Raw genomic sequence first — 18,909 nt, forward strand, 5'->3', positions numbered from 1 at the left:
GCAATCAAATGCGGAGCTGAGGTCGACAAAGGTTACAAATAAGTCCCCTTTCTTAGCCTGCGTGTACTTAGAGACTAATAGGGACGAGTTTAGGCATTGCTCAAGTGTCCCTAGTCCCTTCCGGAACCCATATTGGAACTCCGAGATGACCTTTTTCTCTTCTTCCCAGTGTTGTATTTTCTTGAGAAGTATCCTACCTGCGACTTTCATGAGCCCGTCCAATAACGATATTGGACGGTAGCAAGCAGGGTCGTCCCTATTCCCTTTTTTGAATATGGGGACCACGATCGTGTCCGACCAGGTGGTGACGAACCCGCATTTATTTCCCATATTCAGTACGTTTGTAAGCAAAGGGACCCAAAAATGCGGCTCAGATTTATAAACATCCACTGGGGTGTGGTCAGGGCCGGGGGCTTTGCCAGAGGCACTTTCTCTAAGGGCCTCTTCAACTTCTGAGGTAGTAAATACCAGTTCAATCGGATAGGGAGATGCTGGGGAGACAGTTAACTGATGACCCTGTGTTATACTATCTACAGGTGAGATCGCCCTACATGGGCTCGAGGCATTCCCCTGGGTATTATTAGAATAGAGGTTACCGTAATGTTCTGCCCAGAGCTCACCCGTAATAGCTACTTCCACGGAGTTATCTCTATCTCTTGAATTATAAACAGATCTTATAACTTTCCAAAAAGCATTGCTATCCTTGTTCCTAGCAGCTTCCCCCAAAGCTTCCCAGGCCTCCTTCTTCAGTGTCGCCCTCTGCTGTTTGATAGCCAGCTTGTATTCTTGTCTCGCCTGGCGGATTTGGACCCTATTTTTTGGGTCAGCGGACAGAGCTTTCTTTAAATTTTTCAGTGTGGATGTACATCTAGAGTCAAACCACCCACGGGTGTGCCTCCCATTATCCTTATAGTTCCTAGTAAGTGCATTTTTTATGTGACGCTGAATGTTAGAAAATGCAGCCATAATGCTCTTTGGATCAGTATCTTCCTCTAAGCAGGCAAGAATGTCCGTGGGACAAGAGGATAGGAGGTTTTGGAAGAAGGATGTTGGATTCATTTTCTCCCATTTAATTACGTACCCGTTAGTCTTGGTTAGGGTAACCTCGTATGGGTATGAAACCCTGCTTGGTTCGTGTGGTTTATTCCCCAGCAGTTTTACCCCAAAGGTGATGGGATAATGATCGCTCATAGGGTCATCCCCAATTTCCCAATAGGTTATGAAATCAGGATGAATTGGTGATATCAACGCAAAGTCAATTGTGGTTTTACAACCTCTTCCATTGTACGTTGGGGCAAAGGGAACCGGGGGGGAGCTTGTCTGGTTGATAAAAGTGAGGTCAAAGGTAAATATGACATTATTAAGGATAGATCCCATGTTGGTGTGTGAGAAGTGCAAGGGACCATCCTCCCCGAGATCTGAGAGGCCGCACAAACCTGACTCACAAAACGGGCAGATGGTGCAGTTGAAGTCACCCACCCACAACATTATGTGATCCCCTGTACCTTGTTCTCTCAGTTTGTGGATATGGTGGATCATAATGGTCATATTTGATTCCACTTCGCTAAATGGCAAGTTATTATAGAAGTTCACAAGAACCACCCTTTGCGAAGTGCCCCATTTAAATGATATAATTTGGAAATACTGACTGGAGTGAAAATCACAAACTTTTACATCCCCTACATTCGAGATATATGTGCACAAGCCCCCTTTGTTACGACCCTTGGCTGAAGGCACAGCAGGAGAGTGAAAGGTTCGATAGCCCAACATGTGGGCTTCCTCTGTAAGCCAAGTTTCCTGAAGACAGAGGATGCCGTACTTCTGAACAATCTCCAGCCAAGGTTTGTGGGTGATCTTACTACCAAGGCCTGCTACGTTCCAGGAAAGAAGAGAGTGCATTGGGTTTCTACGTCCCTGGGGATGGAGCCCTCCAGTCCCCTTTGTGCATTTCAGATCCTGCGAAAGTGCAGGCTCTTGCGAGTTCGCAAGCTCTACCGGTCGTGTAACCTGAGGAGTGAGATCTTGCTGTTCAGGGGGGCTTAAGTCTAGCCCAATGTGGCTTGGAACTTGGGATCTAAGCATTAACTTTTCACTAGAGTCAGTTTCCATTTGGGGATTATGGGCATTGGTAAGGATTGGAGCAACACTCATTCCCAGTCAATCCACCTGATCCAGGCACTCAAACCTATTCCTAGTGGGCGCTCCTTCCCACCAGTTGTTAATAGGTTGCCAGCCAGCCCCGTGTCCTTTCCGTCTTCGATTGTGAACTATTGACCAAGCCCCAGGTGGCTCGACAATCTGTTTTGGAGGATAGAAAAAAGTAAGTGGTCTGATGACAATGGATTGGTCAGTATCACCTGTGCCCCATGAACTAATATATTGGGCTGTGTAGGGGTCTGCAAATGAAACCACTATACAGTCGCCAGGAATGGATTTATGTGTAGGACCCACCCATGGCACTCTCCTAACCATTAGTACGCTACTCCTAAGAGCATTAGGAAGCTGCCTATTGACATTAAGCCAGTGAATCACCTTATTCTTTAGGGACCACTGGGTCTCCATAGAATGTGGGTCAAGTGCTGGTACACCAGCCAGTACAACAACATAGGGTCCGGCGTCAGGAGGGAGATCAATATAACCCCCTCGAAAGTTCTGGCGACCATGGTGCCGGTTGGCTATAGATGCAATAGGAGACATGTTAATGGTATTGGGCTTGTTGGCAGCCTTAGGGACTGGTTTGGGTAAGGTCACATCCTCAGGGCCTTTTGTCACTGGTATTGAGAGTTTTGATGTGGAGAGATCTAGAACATAAGGCTTAGACCGGGGTTTGGGTATTGGGGTGGGTTTAGATAAGGGTGGAGGCAAAACAGGGGGCACCATTGCAGGGGCAGGGGGACTAACGTCAGTCACTGGGGCCGGATGGATACCTTCATCACCATCCTGGCGAGTACCTTCAGCAATATGAGGAAAACTTGCTTCCAATTGCTTGAGGCTAAACGTGGCCAGGGAGACTAAGGTCTTATCCATCTCTAAAAGATTGTTCTCAATACGTGACAGTCTGAGTTCCAGGGGTGAGAGTAACTGTTTTAATGTGACCCAAACTATTTTAAGAACATCTTCGTCATCACTCCTCTTGTCTCTGTCCCTCCCTGGCTCATTTTGCCCTCCCTCTGTAGGTTTCTCATCATGTGTGGAAAAAGGCCTTAAAATCGGGTCAGGAAGTACGTTAAGATTGCAGTATTCCTTACCCCCCCCTATTTGGTCGCTATCCAAATTTGTGGCTTCTATTATCTCCCCCGTGGTCGGTAATATTCGCCTTTTATTAAAAAACTGCAACCTTGCGATTTTAGCTTTCTTGCGGGCATAGGCAGACCTCGCATAGCTTTTCTTTATTTTTAGGGTTAATCCCTCTTTATTTTTATTTTTCGCTGCGGGGGGAGGAGGGTCGGATTTTTTCGGCAAAGTAATGACAGTCCCAGGCCCAATGGGCACGATTTCCTCGGGAGTTTTAAGGGGCACAGCAGTTGGAATGGGTATAGGCTCTGGTGGAAGAAAAAGGGGAACATGGTGAACATCAGCATGAATTAACAGTGAGGGTGGACAAGAAACATGTTGTGGTGAAACAACAGACGCAATTTTCCCCAAAGAAGATTTTTTGGAATGGGCAAAGGTCTGTGAGAGCCTACGTGCAGCATCAAGCTCTAATGACACCCTCTTTTGCATTTTTGTGATTTCAACGTCAATTGCCAAATTAGTCTTTACAATGAAATCATCCAATGTCCCGCTGGGCTTACTCAGCCCCATGGCAGTTTTGCTGCGGCTACCCCGTGTGTTCATAGTAAGTGTGAATCACAATACCAACCGTGTGCTTAATAATTGCAGTAGGCGAGCCAGCAAACACATACCAAGGGGGATGGGCCAGGCCAGTCCTCTTTGTCCTCGAACGGCCTCAAACTGCCCGCTCTTTGCCCGGTCTTCGCCCCGGGCTGCGTCCCGCGCTGCGGGAGGTATTTGGAAAGATGTAGGGGCGTGTAGGGCGGGGGGCGGGCCAGCAGGGAGAGCGGACCGGAAGCTGGAGGTCGGTCTCGCAGGGACTCCTGGTTCCTGGAGTCCCTGCACGCTCGCAGCCCCGCTAGCACCTCACGCCTGGAACCGCCCTGCAACTGTGGGTCCTCCTTGATTGCCCCCTGCGCCTCTCAAGGCGAGATGTGGGCGATGAGAGAGAAGAAGCCGCTACTGTTCTGGTCAGTAAAAAGTGCCTCCGTGCGATAAAGTGTCCCACGAAAAGGATAGCGGGGAACGTTCTTGAAGCCTCAGCAGGGCGGGGGGCGGGCCAGCAGGGAGAGCGGACCGGAAGCTGGAGGTCGGTCTCGCAGGGACTCCTGGTTCCTGGAGTCCCTGCACGCTCGCAGCCCCGCTAGCACCTCGCGCCTGGAACCGCCCTGCAACTGTGGGTCCTCCTTGATTGCCCCCTGCGCCTCTCAAGGCGAGATGTGGGCGATGAGAGAGAAGAAGCCGCTACTGTTCTGGTCAGTAAAAAGTGCCTCCGTGCGATAAAGTGTCCCACGAAAAGGATAGCGAGGAACGTTCTTGAAGCCTCAGCAGGGCGGGGGGCGGGCCAGCAGGGAGAGCGGACCGGAAGCTGGAGGTCGGTCTCGCAGGGACTCCTGGTTCCTGGAGTCCCTGCACGCTCGCAGCCCCGCTAGCACCTCGCGCCTGGAACCGCCCTGCAACTGTGGGTCCTCCTTCATTGCCCCCTGCGCCTCTCAAGGCGAGATGTGGGCGATGAGAGAGAAGAAGCCGCTACTGTTCTGGTCAGTAAAAAGTGCCTCTGTGCGATAAAGTGTCCCACGAAAAGGATAGCGAGGAACGTTCTTGAAGCCTCAGCAGGGCGGGGGGCGGGCCAGCAGGGAGAGCGGACCGGAAGCTGGAGGTCGGTCTCGCAGGGACTCCTGGTTCCTGGAGTCCCTGCATGCTCGCAGCCCCGCTAGCACCTCGCGCCTGGAACCGCCCTGCAACTGTGGGTCCTCCTTGATTGCCCCCTGCGCCTCTCAAGGCGAGATGTGGGCGATGAGAGAGAAGAAGCCGCTACTGTTCTGGTCAGTAAAAAGTGCCTCCGTGCGATAAAGTGTCCCACGAAAAGGATAGCGAGGAACGTTCTTGAAGCCTCAGCAGGGCGGGGGGCGGGCCAGCAGGGTGAGCGGACCGGAAGCTGGAGGTCAGTCTCGCAGGAGTCCCTGCACGCTCGCAGCCCCGCTAGCACCTCGCGCCTGGAACCGCCCTGCAACTGTGGGTCCTCCTTGATTGCCCCCTGCGCCTCTCAAGGCGAGATGTGGGCGATGAGAGAGAAGAAGCCGCTACTGTTCTGGTCAGTAAAAAGTGCCTCCGTGCGATAAAGTGTCCCACGAAAAGGATAGCGAGGAACGTTCTTGAAGCCTCAGCAGGGCGGGGGGCGGGCCAGCAGGGAGAGCGGACCGGAAGCTGGAGGTCGGTCTCGCAGGGACTCCTGGATCCTGGAGTCCCTGCACGCTCGCAGCCCCGCTAGCACCTCGCGCCTGGAACCGCCCTGCAACTGTGGGTCCTCCTTGATTGCCCCCTGCGCCTCTCAAAGCGAGATGTGGGCGATGAGAGAGAAGAAGCCGCTACTGTTCTGGTCAGTAAAAAGTGCCTCCGTGCGATAAAGTGTCCCACGAAAAGGATAGCGAGGAACGTTCTTGAAGCCTCAGCAGGGCGGGGGGCGGGCCAGCAGGGAGAGCGGACCGGAAGCTGGAGGTCGGTCTCGCAGGGACTCCTGGTTCCTGGAGTCCCTGCACGCTCGCAGCCCCGCTAGCACCTCGCGCCTGGAACCGCCCTGCAACTGTGGGTCCTCCTTGATTGCCCCCTGCGCCTCTCAAGGCGAGATGTGGGCGATGAGAGAGAAGAAGCCGCTACTGTTCTGGTCAGTAAAAAGTGCCTCCGTGCGATAAAGTGTCCCAAGAAAAGGATAGCGAGGAACGTTCTTGAAGCCTCAGCAGGGCGGGGGGCGGGCCAGCAGGGAGAGCGGACCGGAAGCTGGAGGTCGGTCTCGCAGGGACTCCTGGTTCCTGGAGTCCCTGCACGCTCGCAGCCCCGCTAGCACCTCGCGCCTGGAACCGCCCTGCAACTGTGGGTCCTCCTTGATTGCCCCCTGCGCCTCTCAAGGTGAAGCGGCACCCGCGGAGCGGGTGCGGCGAGATGTGGGCGATGAGAGAGAAGAAGCCGCTACTGTTCTGGTCAGTAAAAAGTGCCTCCGTGCGATAAAGTGTCCCACGAAAAGGATAGCGAGGAACGTTCTTGAAGCCTCAGCAGGGCGGGGGGCGGGCCAGCAGGGAGAGCGGACCGGAAGCTGGAGGTCGGTCTCGCAGGGACTCCTGGTTCCTGGAGTCCCTGCACGCTCGCAGCCCCGCTAGCACCTCGCGCCTGGAACCGCCCTGCAACTGTGGGTCCTCCTTGATTGCCCCCTGCGCCTCTCAAGGCGAGATGTGGGCGATGAGAGAGAAGAAGCCGCTACTGTTCTGGTCAGTAAAAAGTGCCTCCGTGCGATAAAGTGTCCCACCAAAAGGATAGCGAGGAACGTTCTTGAAGCCTCAGCAGGGCGGGGGGCGGGCCAGCAGGGAGAGCGGACCGGAAGCTGGAGGTCGGTCTCGCAGGGACTCCTGGTTCCTGGAGTCCCTGCACGCTCGCAGCCCCGCTAGCACCTCGCGCCTGGAACCGCCCTGCAACTGTGGGTCCTCCTTGATTGCCCCCTGCGCCTCTCAAGGCGAGATGTGGGCGATGAGAGAGAAGAAGCCGCTACTGTTCTGGTCAGTAAAAAGTGCCTCCGTGCGATAAAGTGTCCTGTGCTTGGTGAGGAGTAAATTGTAAATATGTTTACTGAAACCCAATGTTCATAGATTATTGCTAATACACTATATATTTTTATCACTAAAGCTGCCAGGTAGTGGGAAGTGTTTTGGCCATTTCTTGGAAATTTACTGTCTGTAAATGACAGTGCACTACCACATAATGCCTTGGTAATATATTTATTAAACATGAGTGTTTAACCCCTTCCATGCTGATGACGGCCCCGTCGGTCATGCATCATGGTGGGCGTGTGCTGATGACGACTGGGGGCCGTCATGATCCCGCCCACTCTTTAAAACGGCTGCACAGCGTGAAAATTCGCCACGCATGCAAGGGGTTAAAAATGAATTGAGAAACACTCCTGGCCCTACCCTGATGGCAATGCTATTAGGAAACTAAGAAGCAAGTCCGGGATCATGTGTTCCTATATGTGGACTAAATTCTTATTACACATGGAGCAAACGTTTAGTCTATTTAATCAAACAGAAGAGTTTTGTTTTGTACAGTAGAAATGCTAACTCACATATTATAAAATGCACTCAAACGTGAGAATGAAAAAAGGTAACTGTGAAATAAAATATTTGCCAATGAGCACACAATTTGAGACCTGTTTACGGGTCAAGTAGATTACAGTTAGGTCGAGTGATTATTGAAGTTACTTGACCTGCAAGTCTAGTAGCATTTTTATGCTTTTTCGGGGCCTGTACTCTGTAAAGCACCAGCTCCTCATTGGGTCCCTGGAGAAAAGGGGCATACCCCACATCTGTAATTCTCGAGTCATTAACTCGCTGGACCTCTTCACGCCATTGAAACAAAAATGGGATAAAATGGTAGGCTCCGTAGAGGACAGTGAACAGTGGGATACCAAGATGGCAAAACAGGTGCTGGCAATCTCCTCGAGGCTCCGGGTTATACAAATGAAATACCTGTGCATTACCGATTTGACAACGCAATGGTTTTGACTGTTGCAGAGGTGTCCCTCGCCCTCATCTTTTAGAAGAGCAACAATTTTTTCCATGTAGTTTAGAAATAACCCATTGTCATTAAGTATTGGTCATCTATTTTCAGATTTTGTTTGTAGAGCAACATTGTGTATTATCATGATTAGAGGCTGCTGCAACACAAACGTTTGATATATGAAAACAACGAAAATGTACTCTCTTTGTAAATGTTTATTGTATGATTCGTATTGTTTCACTATTATTGGCCACAACAACCTATCTAATATAAACGACCATTGTAACTCTGAATTGCTATGTTGTTCAAAAACATAACCATATTTTAAATTTTTCCGATTCTTCATTTCTTTCCTTTTTGGTTTTTGTTACTAATTCACAACAATCTGTTGTTCCCATCTATATTTTACTCGCGCCAACGTTTAGGTCACATTACTTTTTTACAACAGCCACAGTCTGTTTAAAAAGTGTCCGGATTTCTCACTAAGTGTGATAGAGCAAGGACTCGTATAAAAGAGACTTGCTCGGACGCAATCCTCTCATATAAACCTGTAACATAGTATTAATAATGTATTGTGATACTAATATGCACGACATTTCATATATTTTTAGTTAACTGAAGCTTGCCTGTGTGTTCTACTAACGAGTAACCCGAGTGGAACTTAAAAATGGCTGCTAGCGCGGGAAACTGTATTGCGCATGCATCAGCTGCATCTACGCAGAATGACGTCTTTATGCTTAGAGGGAAATTTCTGCTACTGCACAAATGCATCTAAAATGGGCGCTTGGATACTCACATGCTAAGCATCTGCTTTGCTGAAACTAAAATGAGTTATATACTAAATGCTAATGTAGGGAGAGTCTTTAGAAGTAAATGGGGTTAGAGAAGATATAGGTTGTATACAGTAAAATCATTTTATTTTGAAATTAATACTTTTTCTTTCGACCTCTCTATTAGTTCGTATTTGGGCCTCTGAACGATGCTAAAGTCTGCACCACACGTGGTTCCTCGCGCAGGCGCAATAATGACAAGTCAGAAACAGTGATGTCAAATCTTGAAACTCGTCCAAGGCCATTCTCGGTACATGCCCTGGTAACCAGCTGGACATCCTGAAGACTCAATGGACAACTGTAAAATGTATAAATTGTTGTTGATAAAATTGAGAATACTGGTGGGAAATAAAGCTTGGAAGAAAAAATTAATGGGCGGGAACATAAAATAAAGAACTAAAGAAACTTTATTAAAACTTGGTGTGATGATCATTCCCTCAGTCTGTCGAATCAGAAATAGAAGCTTAATAAAGTTGAAACATTTAGGGGAGGTACATGTCAATAGGAAATATAATTAAGGTAGTTAGTTAGAACAGGGAGCAGTCGCAGCAATACAACGCAGAGAGACCGGGATGATGCCCGAATGCTGAGTGAATATCTGAAGAAGCAGACGTAGAATTTTAAAGCCAAAGAATTAGAAGATGATTACGGAAGAATCAAGGAGGTAATAGAATTAGAAGAAGATTGTGGAAGAATCAAGGAGGATGATAGTGTCAGAGAGGGGTGAGACGCAGGCGTCAAATCCAGAAGTGGTCATCTATCCTGTCCTGAGGTCCTTGTCAACTGATCTTTCCAAGGGACACATTAAACTCTTGGCCAGAGGCGTCTGATTTCACACCATACTAGGTAAATATATCTTTGCAATGTGCTTCTCTCTCTATCCTCCTTTCCTGAGGTACTTGTTGTGAAAAATCTAATTTAAATAGAATACTTAAATTTGGTATACTGATCTTACTTCCTCGAAAAAGATGGAGTTAACGATGTAATTTGTTTTGCTCAGATGATAAAACGAGATAAAACATTAAAACTTTCCAGAGTCTGTGGTTATTTAATAAATAAGAGGTAAATGAACCTATGTCATATCACCATTAACTAATTCTAACTAAATAGGTCCATTGACTAAAGGAAAAGGCTTTTTGATCAGCGAACTGATCAGTGAACAGAATAGAGAGATGAGATAGGTAACTGATCCATTTTTAAGCTTCATAAAAATTGACCTCCCCAGCGGTGTTAACTAGCCTATGTGAGTGAGTATGTATATGGGCCAAGATGAATATATAGTGATAGATTTTCGCAGGTTGGTAGCCTGCTGGATCAGTCGGATCATGGTGATGGCGGCATTCCCGAGAAAGGATTGAGGCATGTTTTTGTAGCTAAGCACTGCACACTGGAGATCGCACGTTGCACTGGTTAGGAGGTTGTAACTAGCCTTTTACTTAAGGACTGTTCACTTTGTTTTTAGATTTAATTGCTGTAAATAGCAGCGTTATAACTGTCAGAACGCCAAATGTATGGGCTGTATTTAGCACACTGGAGCATTGGGCGAGTTCCTGGTTTCGGCTAGTTAGCTTATGCAAGTCTCTAGAGGTATCTGGAGTTTCCGTGTTTGTTTGTTTCCGAATATGCTTATTGACTCATATGTAATGATACAACACCGATATGTTGACAGTCGGCCATGTTGTCAAATGTATCCTTCCATGGCTACTGGCCCCTTTACTCCGAACACTATTTTCTTCCCTGTCTCCCCCCTGCCCCCTCCCGCACTCCGTGACTTCTTGTCCCCCCGATGCCCCCCCCCACTCCCGTTCATGCCTTCCCGCCAGCCCACACTCCCGTTTCTAATGCAATAGGTCTCGCGTAAATGCGAGTCCTATTCAGGGCTCGAGTCGGGGGACCACGCGGGTGGACGTCATCCCCCCAGCTATTTAACAGGGTGGTCGCCGTCCCCCCTGCTCAAAACCTGGACCATCTAAGGCACGAATGCGCTACCTATCAAAGTTCTGCTTCGCCCTCTGCAGTGTCCATGACTGGGAGGCCGGGACGGAGCGGGTATAAATTGCTATTGGCAGGCCAGGAGCGCAACACCCATTGAGCTCAAAGGGCTTAAGCCCCTCTCCCCCCTCAGCCCGGGCTGAGACAGCTTCACGGGCACACACACAGCAGTACCCGAGTACTTCACAGGTCTTTAAAAGACCATTTGCTTTTGAATGAGGCTTTGTTGTTTTTCACTCCTTCTTAGAACCCCTGCATCTCAACTCTGCATATTACTGGAAGAGTCAGCGCCCACGAGGTCCATGACTGTGGGCATGGGTCAGTGTCTGAGCGCCCGGCTGCTTCCTCTTATCAACCGCTTGTGCAGGACTAATGAGAAAGGAATGTTTTCGGCATCTCGATTCTCCCTCAATTTGTTCCTTTTCGCAGACCTCACATTTTTCAATATGTATTACACATAATGCAGGTGCCCACCCGCTTCAAAGCACTGCTAACTTTGGCGAAAATGGGGAATGAGGCAGTGAAATGGACAGAGCTTTGCTCAGTGTCAGATTCAGAACCTGGGAATACTCTCGACAGGCAGGGCATTCATTTTACTAGTATGGAAAATAGCAAAGATACCCTGGAAATGCAGGTGGAAGTTGCAAACATGTGGCTTACTGCGGACTCTCTTCATTTTTCCGATTCTTTAGAGAAGTAAAAACAACAAGGAGGAGGTTTTACTTTAATTAGGAAATAGGCCTTTCCTGCTGATTGATTATCCTAATTATCCTAAACTTGAGGAACAGTAGGGTGGGGGTGCTGTCTCAAAAGTCGCCAGCAGAAGAGAGATTACAGCTTTTTCACTCTTGAAGGCCTCAAAGTGCCTAAAGAAAGTGAATTAACCTTAGGGAGAGAAAGAGCTATTCTGGGGCTTTAACAGCTATACATATGGCTGTTCAGGCCTCAGAGTGGGTATTGTAGCCAGATTGTGGCGCCTCATGCAGATCATTGCTCCATACTTATAGCCTGCAACAATTTCCAGAAGGATACAAAAGAGTAAGGTCCCAAAAGATGGGCCACCAAAACTAGAAATGCTTCAACGTAAAAGGATAAACCTGAGAAATCTGCACTTTTGTAGAAATCGCAGCATTTTTACAAAAGCCGCTATATCCTGGGGGGTCTGATTAAAGCACTTCACATTGACGGACTCAATGGCATGGAGTAGCAGGAGCGCGCTCGGAAGTACGGAGGACCATTGGACAAAACAAATAAATATTATGGAAAGTCAGTTTTAAAAAACCTGGAGCACATAGATGAAAGATGAAACTAAGAACGGTCGTCGTTCTTTGCAGATGGAAGGAACACGACTGGTCAGAAGGTGGTACCCACACCTGCCACAAATGTATAAGTAGTGTTTCTTCTCGGCCTATAACAGCTGCATAATGTGCGTCACAAAAAAACAACAGCCAGAAATAAAAGTTGTTTCAGTTATCAGTCAATGCAACTTATGCTGATTACACACACTCTGGCACATAATGGGGATGGAGCGGATTACCCGTACTCTGACAAACCAAAACTCATCCTGCCCCAAACTTTGGAAGCCTTTTATAGCCCGCCTTACAACCGATTTCCGGGAACTCACATGCCCTAAGTATCTACGCTTACTCCATCTGGCGGAGTGTGACACCGATCCAACTCATAACTGCCCATATGTGGGGTTGGCTGGGAGGTTTGGCTCTTTCTTTTCATTGCTTTGTTTACAACACCAGGTCCGGGGTGGGCAGGTTGGGTCAGGGGGAGTTATAAAACTAATAATGCTGATACTATCATCACTAGAGGTTAGACCTCCTGCTTTCTTTTTTGTTCCTGGGTTGCGGTTATTAAAATGCAATAAAGATATTTAAACCATAAAAATCTACTTGTCCAATGGACAAAATGCAACGTAAATCTACTTGTCATGCACAAAGGTCTCCTTGTCCTCCCTATATCAGTCATCAATGCTGACACAGAAACATAGTAGGTATGTGTTTGAATAAAACTAACCACCAACTATAACAATGCTTAAAAAACTGCTTGAAGAAAAACTTGATTTTATTACTGGGAAAATTGATATCCTTGTTCACCTAAAAAGTACTGAAACACAAGAGTAAATGCTCCCGAATAACTGACGTCAAGGACTTCTGTTTGGGCATCCTTTTCTACAAGGCAATTTGCGTCCAGTTTGCATGTCCATCTATTTTGAAGTCACAACAAAATGATGTTGGGGAGGTGCTGACTGTCATCAGATTTCTAATGTTTTTAGGTCATGCACAGCCTCTTTATTCTGTGAGTCCCCGAGTTTTCCATGCTCCTGGGTATCACTCCCTGCCCGGAGTGTGTTCAATGATATTGGTAGGTTGCAGTCCTATACTATATACGACTGTCACCCGGGGCACAAGATTATTGCTGATAAATACATCTCTTTATAAACAAAATTCTTCACTCCTGGTTTGTTTCATGAGTGTTTTTTTTTATTTCATTTCACTATGATTTCGTGTTGAATTCACACTGTATTTCATTCAAATGATATATCACATCGAATGCATTTCGGCGGTTAAACCGCCTTCATCAGGGAAACCATTTAATCCTCCCGTGAACTCAGTCTAATGTTCGTCGTCCAATGTCATCAGATTTCTGCAGTTTTGTTCAAATATTGGAGCATAAATGCTTTTATCAGGAGATTGTACACTATTTGAGGCTCAGTGCATCATCCTGCCTGAGACACTGCTAAAATATCAGAAAAGGAGTGCTACCAAGAAGTAGTGTGCCAACCTCAGTTGTGGTTACCAGAAGTATGATGCAGTGGTACATACGCATAAAAATCAATTATGTGGAGTTGGTGAATAATTGGCATGGCAGTGTGCCTTTGAACAGTGACAAACAAAAAACTTGCACTATATGATATTCATTCCGGGAAGTGACTTAACTGGAACACAAGTGAATTTGGCATGGGAAACAGCTATGATTCCACACAATTAATTTTCTTCAAGCAAGTTATTCACTACCTCAAAGAAGCAGTCATCAGATTTCAGGCAAGACCTGGAGTAGCAAGAACAGTTTTTTTTTATTGTTATTATTAGGTAGGTGCAGTAGGAACAGGTAAAACAAACTGATCTACAATTCAGCATCTTAGCTTACCTGGTGTGTGGTCTTTATCAAACAGACTGCTTTGGTTCTGTATCTGCTATTGGGCCTATCTGACATTACTGCAGTTGTAGTACGTGCTTTCTGACCTAATAAAGCACTTGTCTTTTTCCAAAGAGAAGCACTGGGCTGGACAACTATCTTATTAAGTTGCTGGGTACGGTATTGAGTGCTGAGCCAGTGTGCCCCCATATTAACGTTTCAGAGAAGCATGTGACTGCTGGCCACACCTACCACTTAGAGTAGAGTGCTAAAAGAGTTGTACTTGGCCCAGTTTGCAGATCCTCTGTAGGACGATGTCCTGGGCGGGTAGAAGCTGAATATACACTTTGATAATAAACAGAACCAAGAAGCGGACACAATGTGCAAAGACTTTCTGACACTTAACTTAGCACAAAAAGTAGAGACACAAACGCACCAAGGGGGACATACCTTGGATCCCATTTTTTCAAATATTACGGAAACAGAGGTTGACACACCATGGCCAATTCCCTGGTCAGATCATTATCTAATCCAGTTCAAAGTACCCTTCCACAGAAAGAGGCTAGAACAACAGACCAAGGAAATCACTATAGAAAGTGGAATCATTTTAACCCCACTTCCTTCTTCCAGGCGCTGTTAGAAAAAAAGACTACACTATATACAGACATTAAACTAGCCAATAACAAACTCGAAACCTGGATTATAGAGGTACTAGATAAGACAGAACCTTGGAGCACCAGGATTCCAAAGAGAAAGGAACAGTGCCTTGGTTCAATGATGAACTGAAGATGGCCAAGAAAAAATGCAAAAGGCTTGAGCGAGTATGGAGGAAGGATTATTGTAGGGGGGTCAAAGAAAACTATAAAGAGGAACCTAAACAATACCATGCATTATTTAGAAAATCCAGATGCACTTTTTACACAAGAAAAATTGAAAAGGCTAGCAATTCCTCCAAAGAAATGTTCTCTAAACTTAAGTCCCTCAGAACACACGAAATTAGAGATGACCTAACCGCCTGTACTGAGAGTTGTAACAAGGTTTCAGAATTCTTCGCGAATAAAGTAACCAAGATATATGACACCTTCCCTGTAGAAGACCGACAAGGAATAGGCCTGACCTGCGGTAGCCAGACAAACTTTGTAGGGGTGACGCTGGATGAATTCAAGATCCTGGAAGTAGAAGAACTTAGAGCCATAGCAAAAGGGATCAAATCCGGCTCTCCTTTGAATCCAGCTCGACCGGAAAAAATAATGGAGGGAGCTAACGCGATTATGCCATACATCTCGGAGCTTATCTTACGCTCCTTCCAAAACTGCGTTGTCCCCGCAAAATGGAAACAGGTCATTGGCAATCCATTGCTAGATCAAATAATATTAGAAAATATGCACCCTATCTCACTGTTACCGTTTGTGGCTAAGGTTGCAGAGAAAGTAACTAACAAACAGCTGGTAGACCATATAAATACGAATGACGTATTGCATCCCTACCAATCAGGTTTTAGAACGGCTCATTCCACAGAATCAGCGTTACTCTTGGCCTCGGAAACTCTGAGAAAATATGCAAACGAAGGACAGACAGCTGCACTGATATTGCTGGATCTCAGTGCGGCGTTTGACACCGTCTCCCACAAATTGATCCTACACAGGTTGGAAACGTGTGGCGTCAGGCATAGTGCTCTGAGCTGGCTGACACTGTTTCTTACCGGCACGGAGCATCCAAATCGCACAACAAACATATCTATCAGAAAGTATTCCCTTGTCCCAGGGGGTTCCACAGGGCTCAACGTTGAGCCCCACTCTATTTAACATTTATGTGGGAGCACTGGCAGAGAGAGTGGAGAAACATAAGGTGCCAATCGTCTCTTATGCAGACGACATACAGCTTATTGTGTTGCTATCACAGAACAAGGACCAGGCAGACATATGTTTCTCTGAATGTTTAAAAGAGGTAGCATCCTGGATGTCGAATCACTGCCTCAAGTTAAAAGGAAATAAAACGGCGGTACTGATTGTAGGCAAAATGACATCCATATGGTCAACCGCGCGGTGGCCTGATTTACTAGGCCAACTACCCACCCCAAAAGCAAAAGTAAAAAACCTCGGAGTCTGGTTTGACTGGGAACTGACATTTGAGAGCCAAATTCTGAAGGTAGCCAGAAAATTCTATGGGGCCATGAAGATTTTGCGGAAAGTCCTGGATCTTTTACCAGCTAATGCCAGGAAAACCATTGTACATTCAGTAATAACCTCCCAGCTGGATTATGGAAATGTGCTATATCTTGGAGCTACAAAAAAGTGTCTGTCCAAATCGCAGAGGGTACAGAATGCGGCGGCTCATTTGGTACTCGGCCTTCTGAGAAGATCTAACACGAAGAAAGCCTTGACAGCTCTCCACTGATTGCCAGTGGAAAAGAGAATCGTGTTTAAGGCAATGTGCCACTGCCACTGCATCCTACTAAAGAAAGGCCCAATTTATCTCCAATCTTTAATTACCAAATACATACCAGGGCATAACCTAAGATCATTGGAAACGGCTCAGGTGACTGTACCGAGAATTTTCAGAGCAAGAATGGGGGAACGCTCATTCAGGTACTGTGCAACCAAAATCTGGCGCAGCCTACCGATGGATCTAAGAATAGAGCCATCCGAAAGCAGATTTTGTAGGCAACTAAAGGCCTGGCTATTTGTGCAATCGGAACAAGGATAAGAATCGGTTAATGGCTAAACGACGTGGCCGGTCTAGCATTTGGAAGCCGCATCTCCTCAGAGATCTCTCTCAGCGCGGGGACACTCCGGTGGTGTAACCATGCGCTCTACAAATGAATAAATAAATAAATGGTCTTAGCTCCTTTAGCCGTGGCCAAGTAGCCTCTGCTTGCCCCATGGCCTCCTGAACAGGGACTGACAAGTTTAATTAAGCATGTTTATGGTGGCAATACTTAATGCTGTAACAAGTGTTTCTTTGATTCAGTCAAAGTCACTTGCTCTGAAGAGTCGCAAATAATACATTAAAACATCAAACGCAACATGATGTTAACGTAGAAATATCACATATAAACAAGCTGCAAACCCTGGACTAATGTTGTATGCTCCCTAAATGGAATCAGTGTGCAGTTGGAAATGTAAATTGTCAACGGCAGTAGCTCTCCATCTACTTATTTATTTATAGAGAAAGTGTTGTATAGCGCAAACATTACCCTCGAGGGTATCAGAGCGCTTTCCATGGAGATAACACGATTAGCACTTGGTCTGATCAACATGCAAACATATGCGTGAGAGACAAACAAATCAACGATTAAGAATAGAAAATCTACTTGTAAAAAGGTCTCCTGTGTGTAGCCCACTCTACTAGATTAGAAGCTTTTGCTTGGTTGAATTAATATGTATATCCCTAAATTGAAAAACATATATTTGAGACAAAAAGGCGTGTATTTCCAGATCTCATAAGCTTGGCTGATGTTTGAAGGCAAATGGCTGGATTTTTAAATAATATTTAAAGCTGATATTGGAGTGATAAAAGATCAGGGTTTGGGAGACATATCAGTAAAATTATTACCTTAGTACCAGGTAGTGCAACTATAGCTGTCAAGTATTAGCTCTGTAGATGCATTCCAAAATGATAAAGCCATGTTGACAATACTGCAGGGAATCTTCCTGATGCAGGGAGGTAATCACTGCTGGTAATCTTACATGGGTGGACCAATAATGTCATCTTGTCTGATATGGCAACTATTACTACACTAATAATATTAGTAGCTAATTATGATTTGCACTGAACGTAAGTTGCTCTTATAACAGAAAAGGTTGGAGATGCTTGCTCTAGAATCTCCCACAGCCCCGGACTGGGATGAGAAAAGTAGAAGATAACATTTTGACCCAAGTGATCGCCCACTGCAGTAATTTCGCACTTCTGTTCCCCGAAGCACAGGTGAGCACTGCTGAGGATGTGCCGAGGTTGATTAGGGTTACTCCAAGCGTGGCTTGGTCAGAGAGGGCAGTTCCTGGCTTAGGATGAACAGAGTGGCATACGTTAGGAAGAGGTTGATATAAGTTGCTCGAGGTATGGTCAAGGCTGGGCAGAGCATGGCTAACGGTTATTAGAGAATGACATACCACACAATTAAGGATTCCAAGCAATGTTCAAGTGGGCTGCTAAAAAGGACCAATACGTACAATGGAAGAAACCGCTGAAAGTTTTATAGCATAACACTGTAAATTCCATTTTAAAAAAATGATTGGGCCATAACACGCGCTTGTTTATCTTTAATATACTAATGTCGGGGCAAAGACGACTTAACAAGCACTGGACAGAAACACTGAACTATGAGTAACCAATGGATGGCCAGAGTTGTACGTTAGACTACGTCTGTCATAATGGGCATGGTGTGCGTTTGCTAATGGTACTCATGTGTATCCATAATGTTTTCATTACTTGCACAATGTATCAATACCGTCCTTGCGTGTGCCTGTGATGTTTTTGTGCACCATGAGAAAGTTACCACCATTTGCTCCTGCCCTATTTGTGCAAACATTTTGTCAATGTAGTAATCATACCTGTAATACTTTTCCCTGCATAGGCTGCTTAACTGCTGTAATATCTCCAAGTCAGGAGGCTCTCTCTTTTCATGGAGAATGTTAAGTAGGCACTCCATATCCAGGGCTAAATCAGCAGTGTGTCTATGGGCGCTGCCATCTTGGCTATGACGTTGAACCCCAGACCTGCTGAAAGAGTCCTCTTGAAAAACAGCAGGACACTGACAGACCTTGATGCTCATGAACATGGAAGACGGACTGAAATATGAACCGTCTCTACATATGTAAAAACAAGACGGCCATGTTTGAATACAAATTGAAAGTACGTCAAATGTTATCCTTGAAAGAAGCTCACTTAAATAAGGAAAACTATTTTTAAAAAAGCATTTTTTTTAATCACTGACTGTTGTGTCTCATATAAACATCTCTTTTTCATAAAAAATAAAAGTCTTACGCTCGTATGAACGAAGTAATTCCAAATTGAATTTTCTCATAGAAAGATTTCACTAGCAAATTCCTACTATATGAACAGCTCGATGAGAGAACGACTTATTTAACAGTCACTTGTGAAAAATGGAACCGCTTTCATC

The 18,909-nt window shown here is 46.1% G+C and overlaps 1 pseudogene across 1 annotated transcript in view; it reads right to left on the reverse strand.

The window, feature by feature from the left end:
* The window catches only part of LOC144762385 (ataxin-10-like), a 463,805-nt pseudogene extending 445,326 nt beyond the window's left edge, over positions 1 to 18,479 (reverse strand). Inside the window, exon 1 of the transcript XR_013596083.1 lies at positions 18,341 to 18,479. The product of XR_013596083.1 is annotated as an ataxin-10-like (transcript). The remainder of the gene's footprint in view (positions 1 to 18,340) is intronic.
* Positions 18,480 to 18,909: the final 430 nt, after the last annotated feature.

This window comes from Lissotriton helveticus, chromosome 1_1, assembly GCF_964261635.1.
Source record: "Lissotriton helveticus chromosome 1_1, aLisHel1.1, whole genome shotgun sequence".
Lineage (NCBI taxonomy): Eukaryota > Metazoa > Chordata > Amphibia > Caudata > Salamandridae > Lissotriton > Lissotriton helveticus.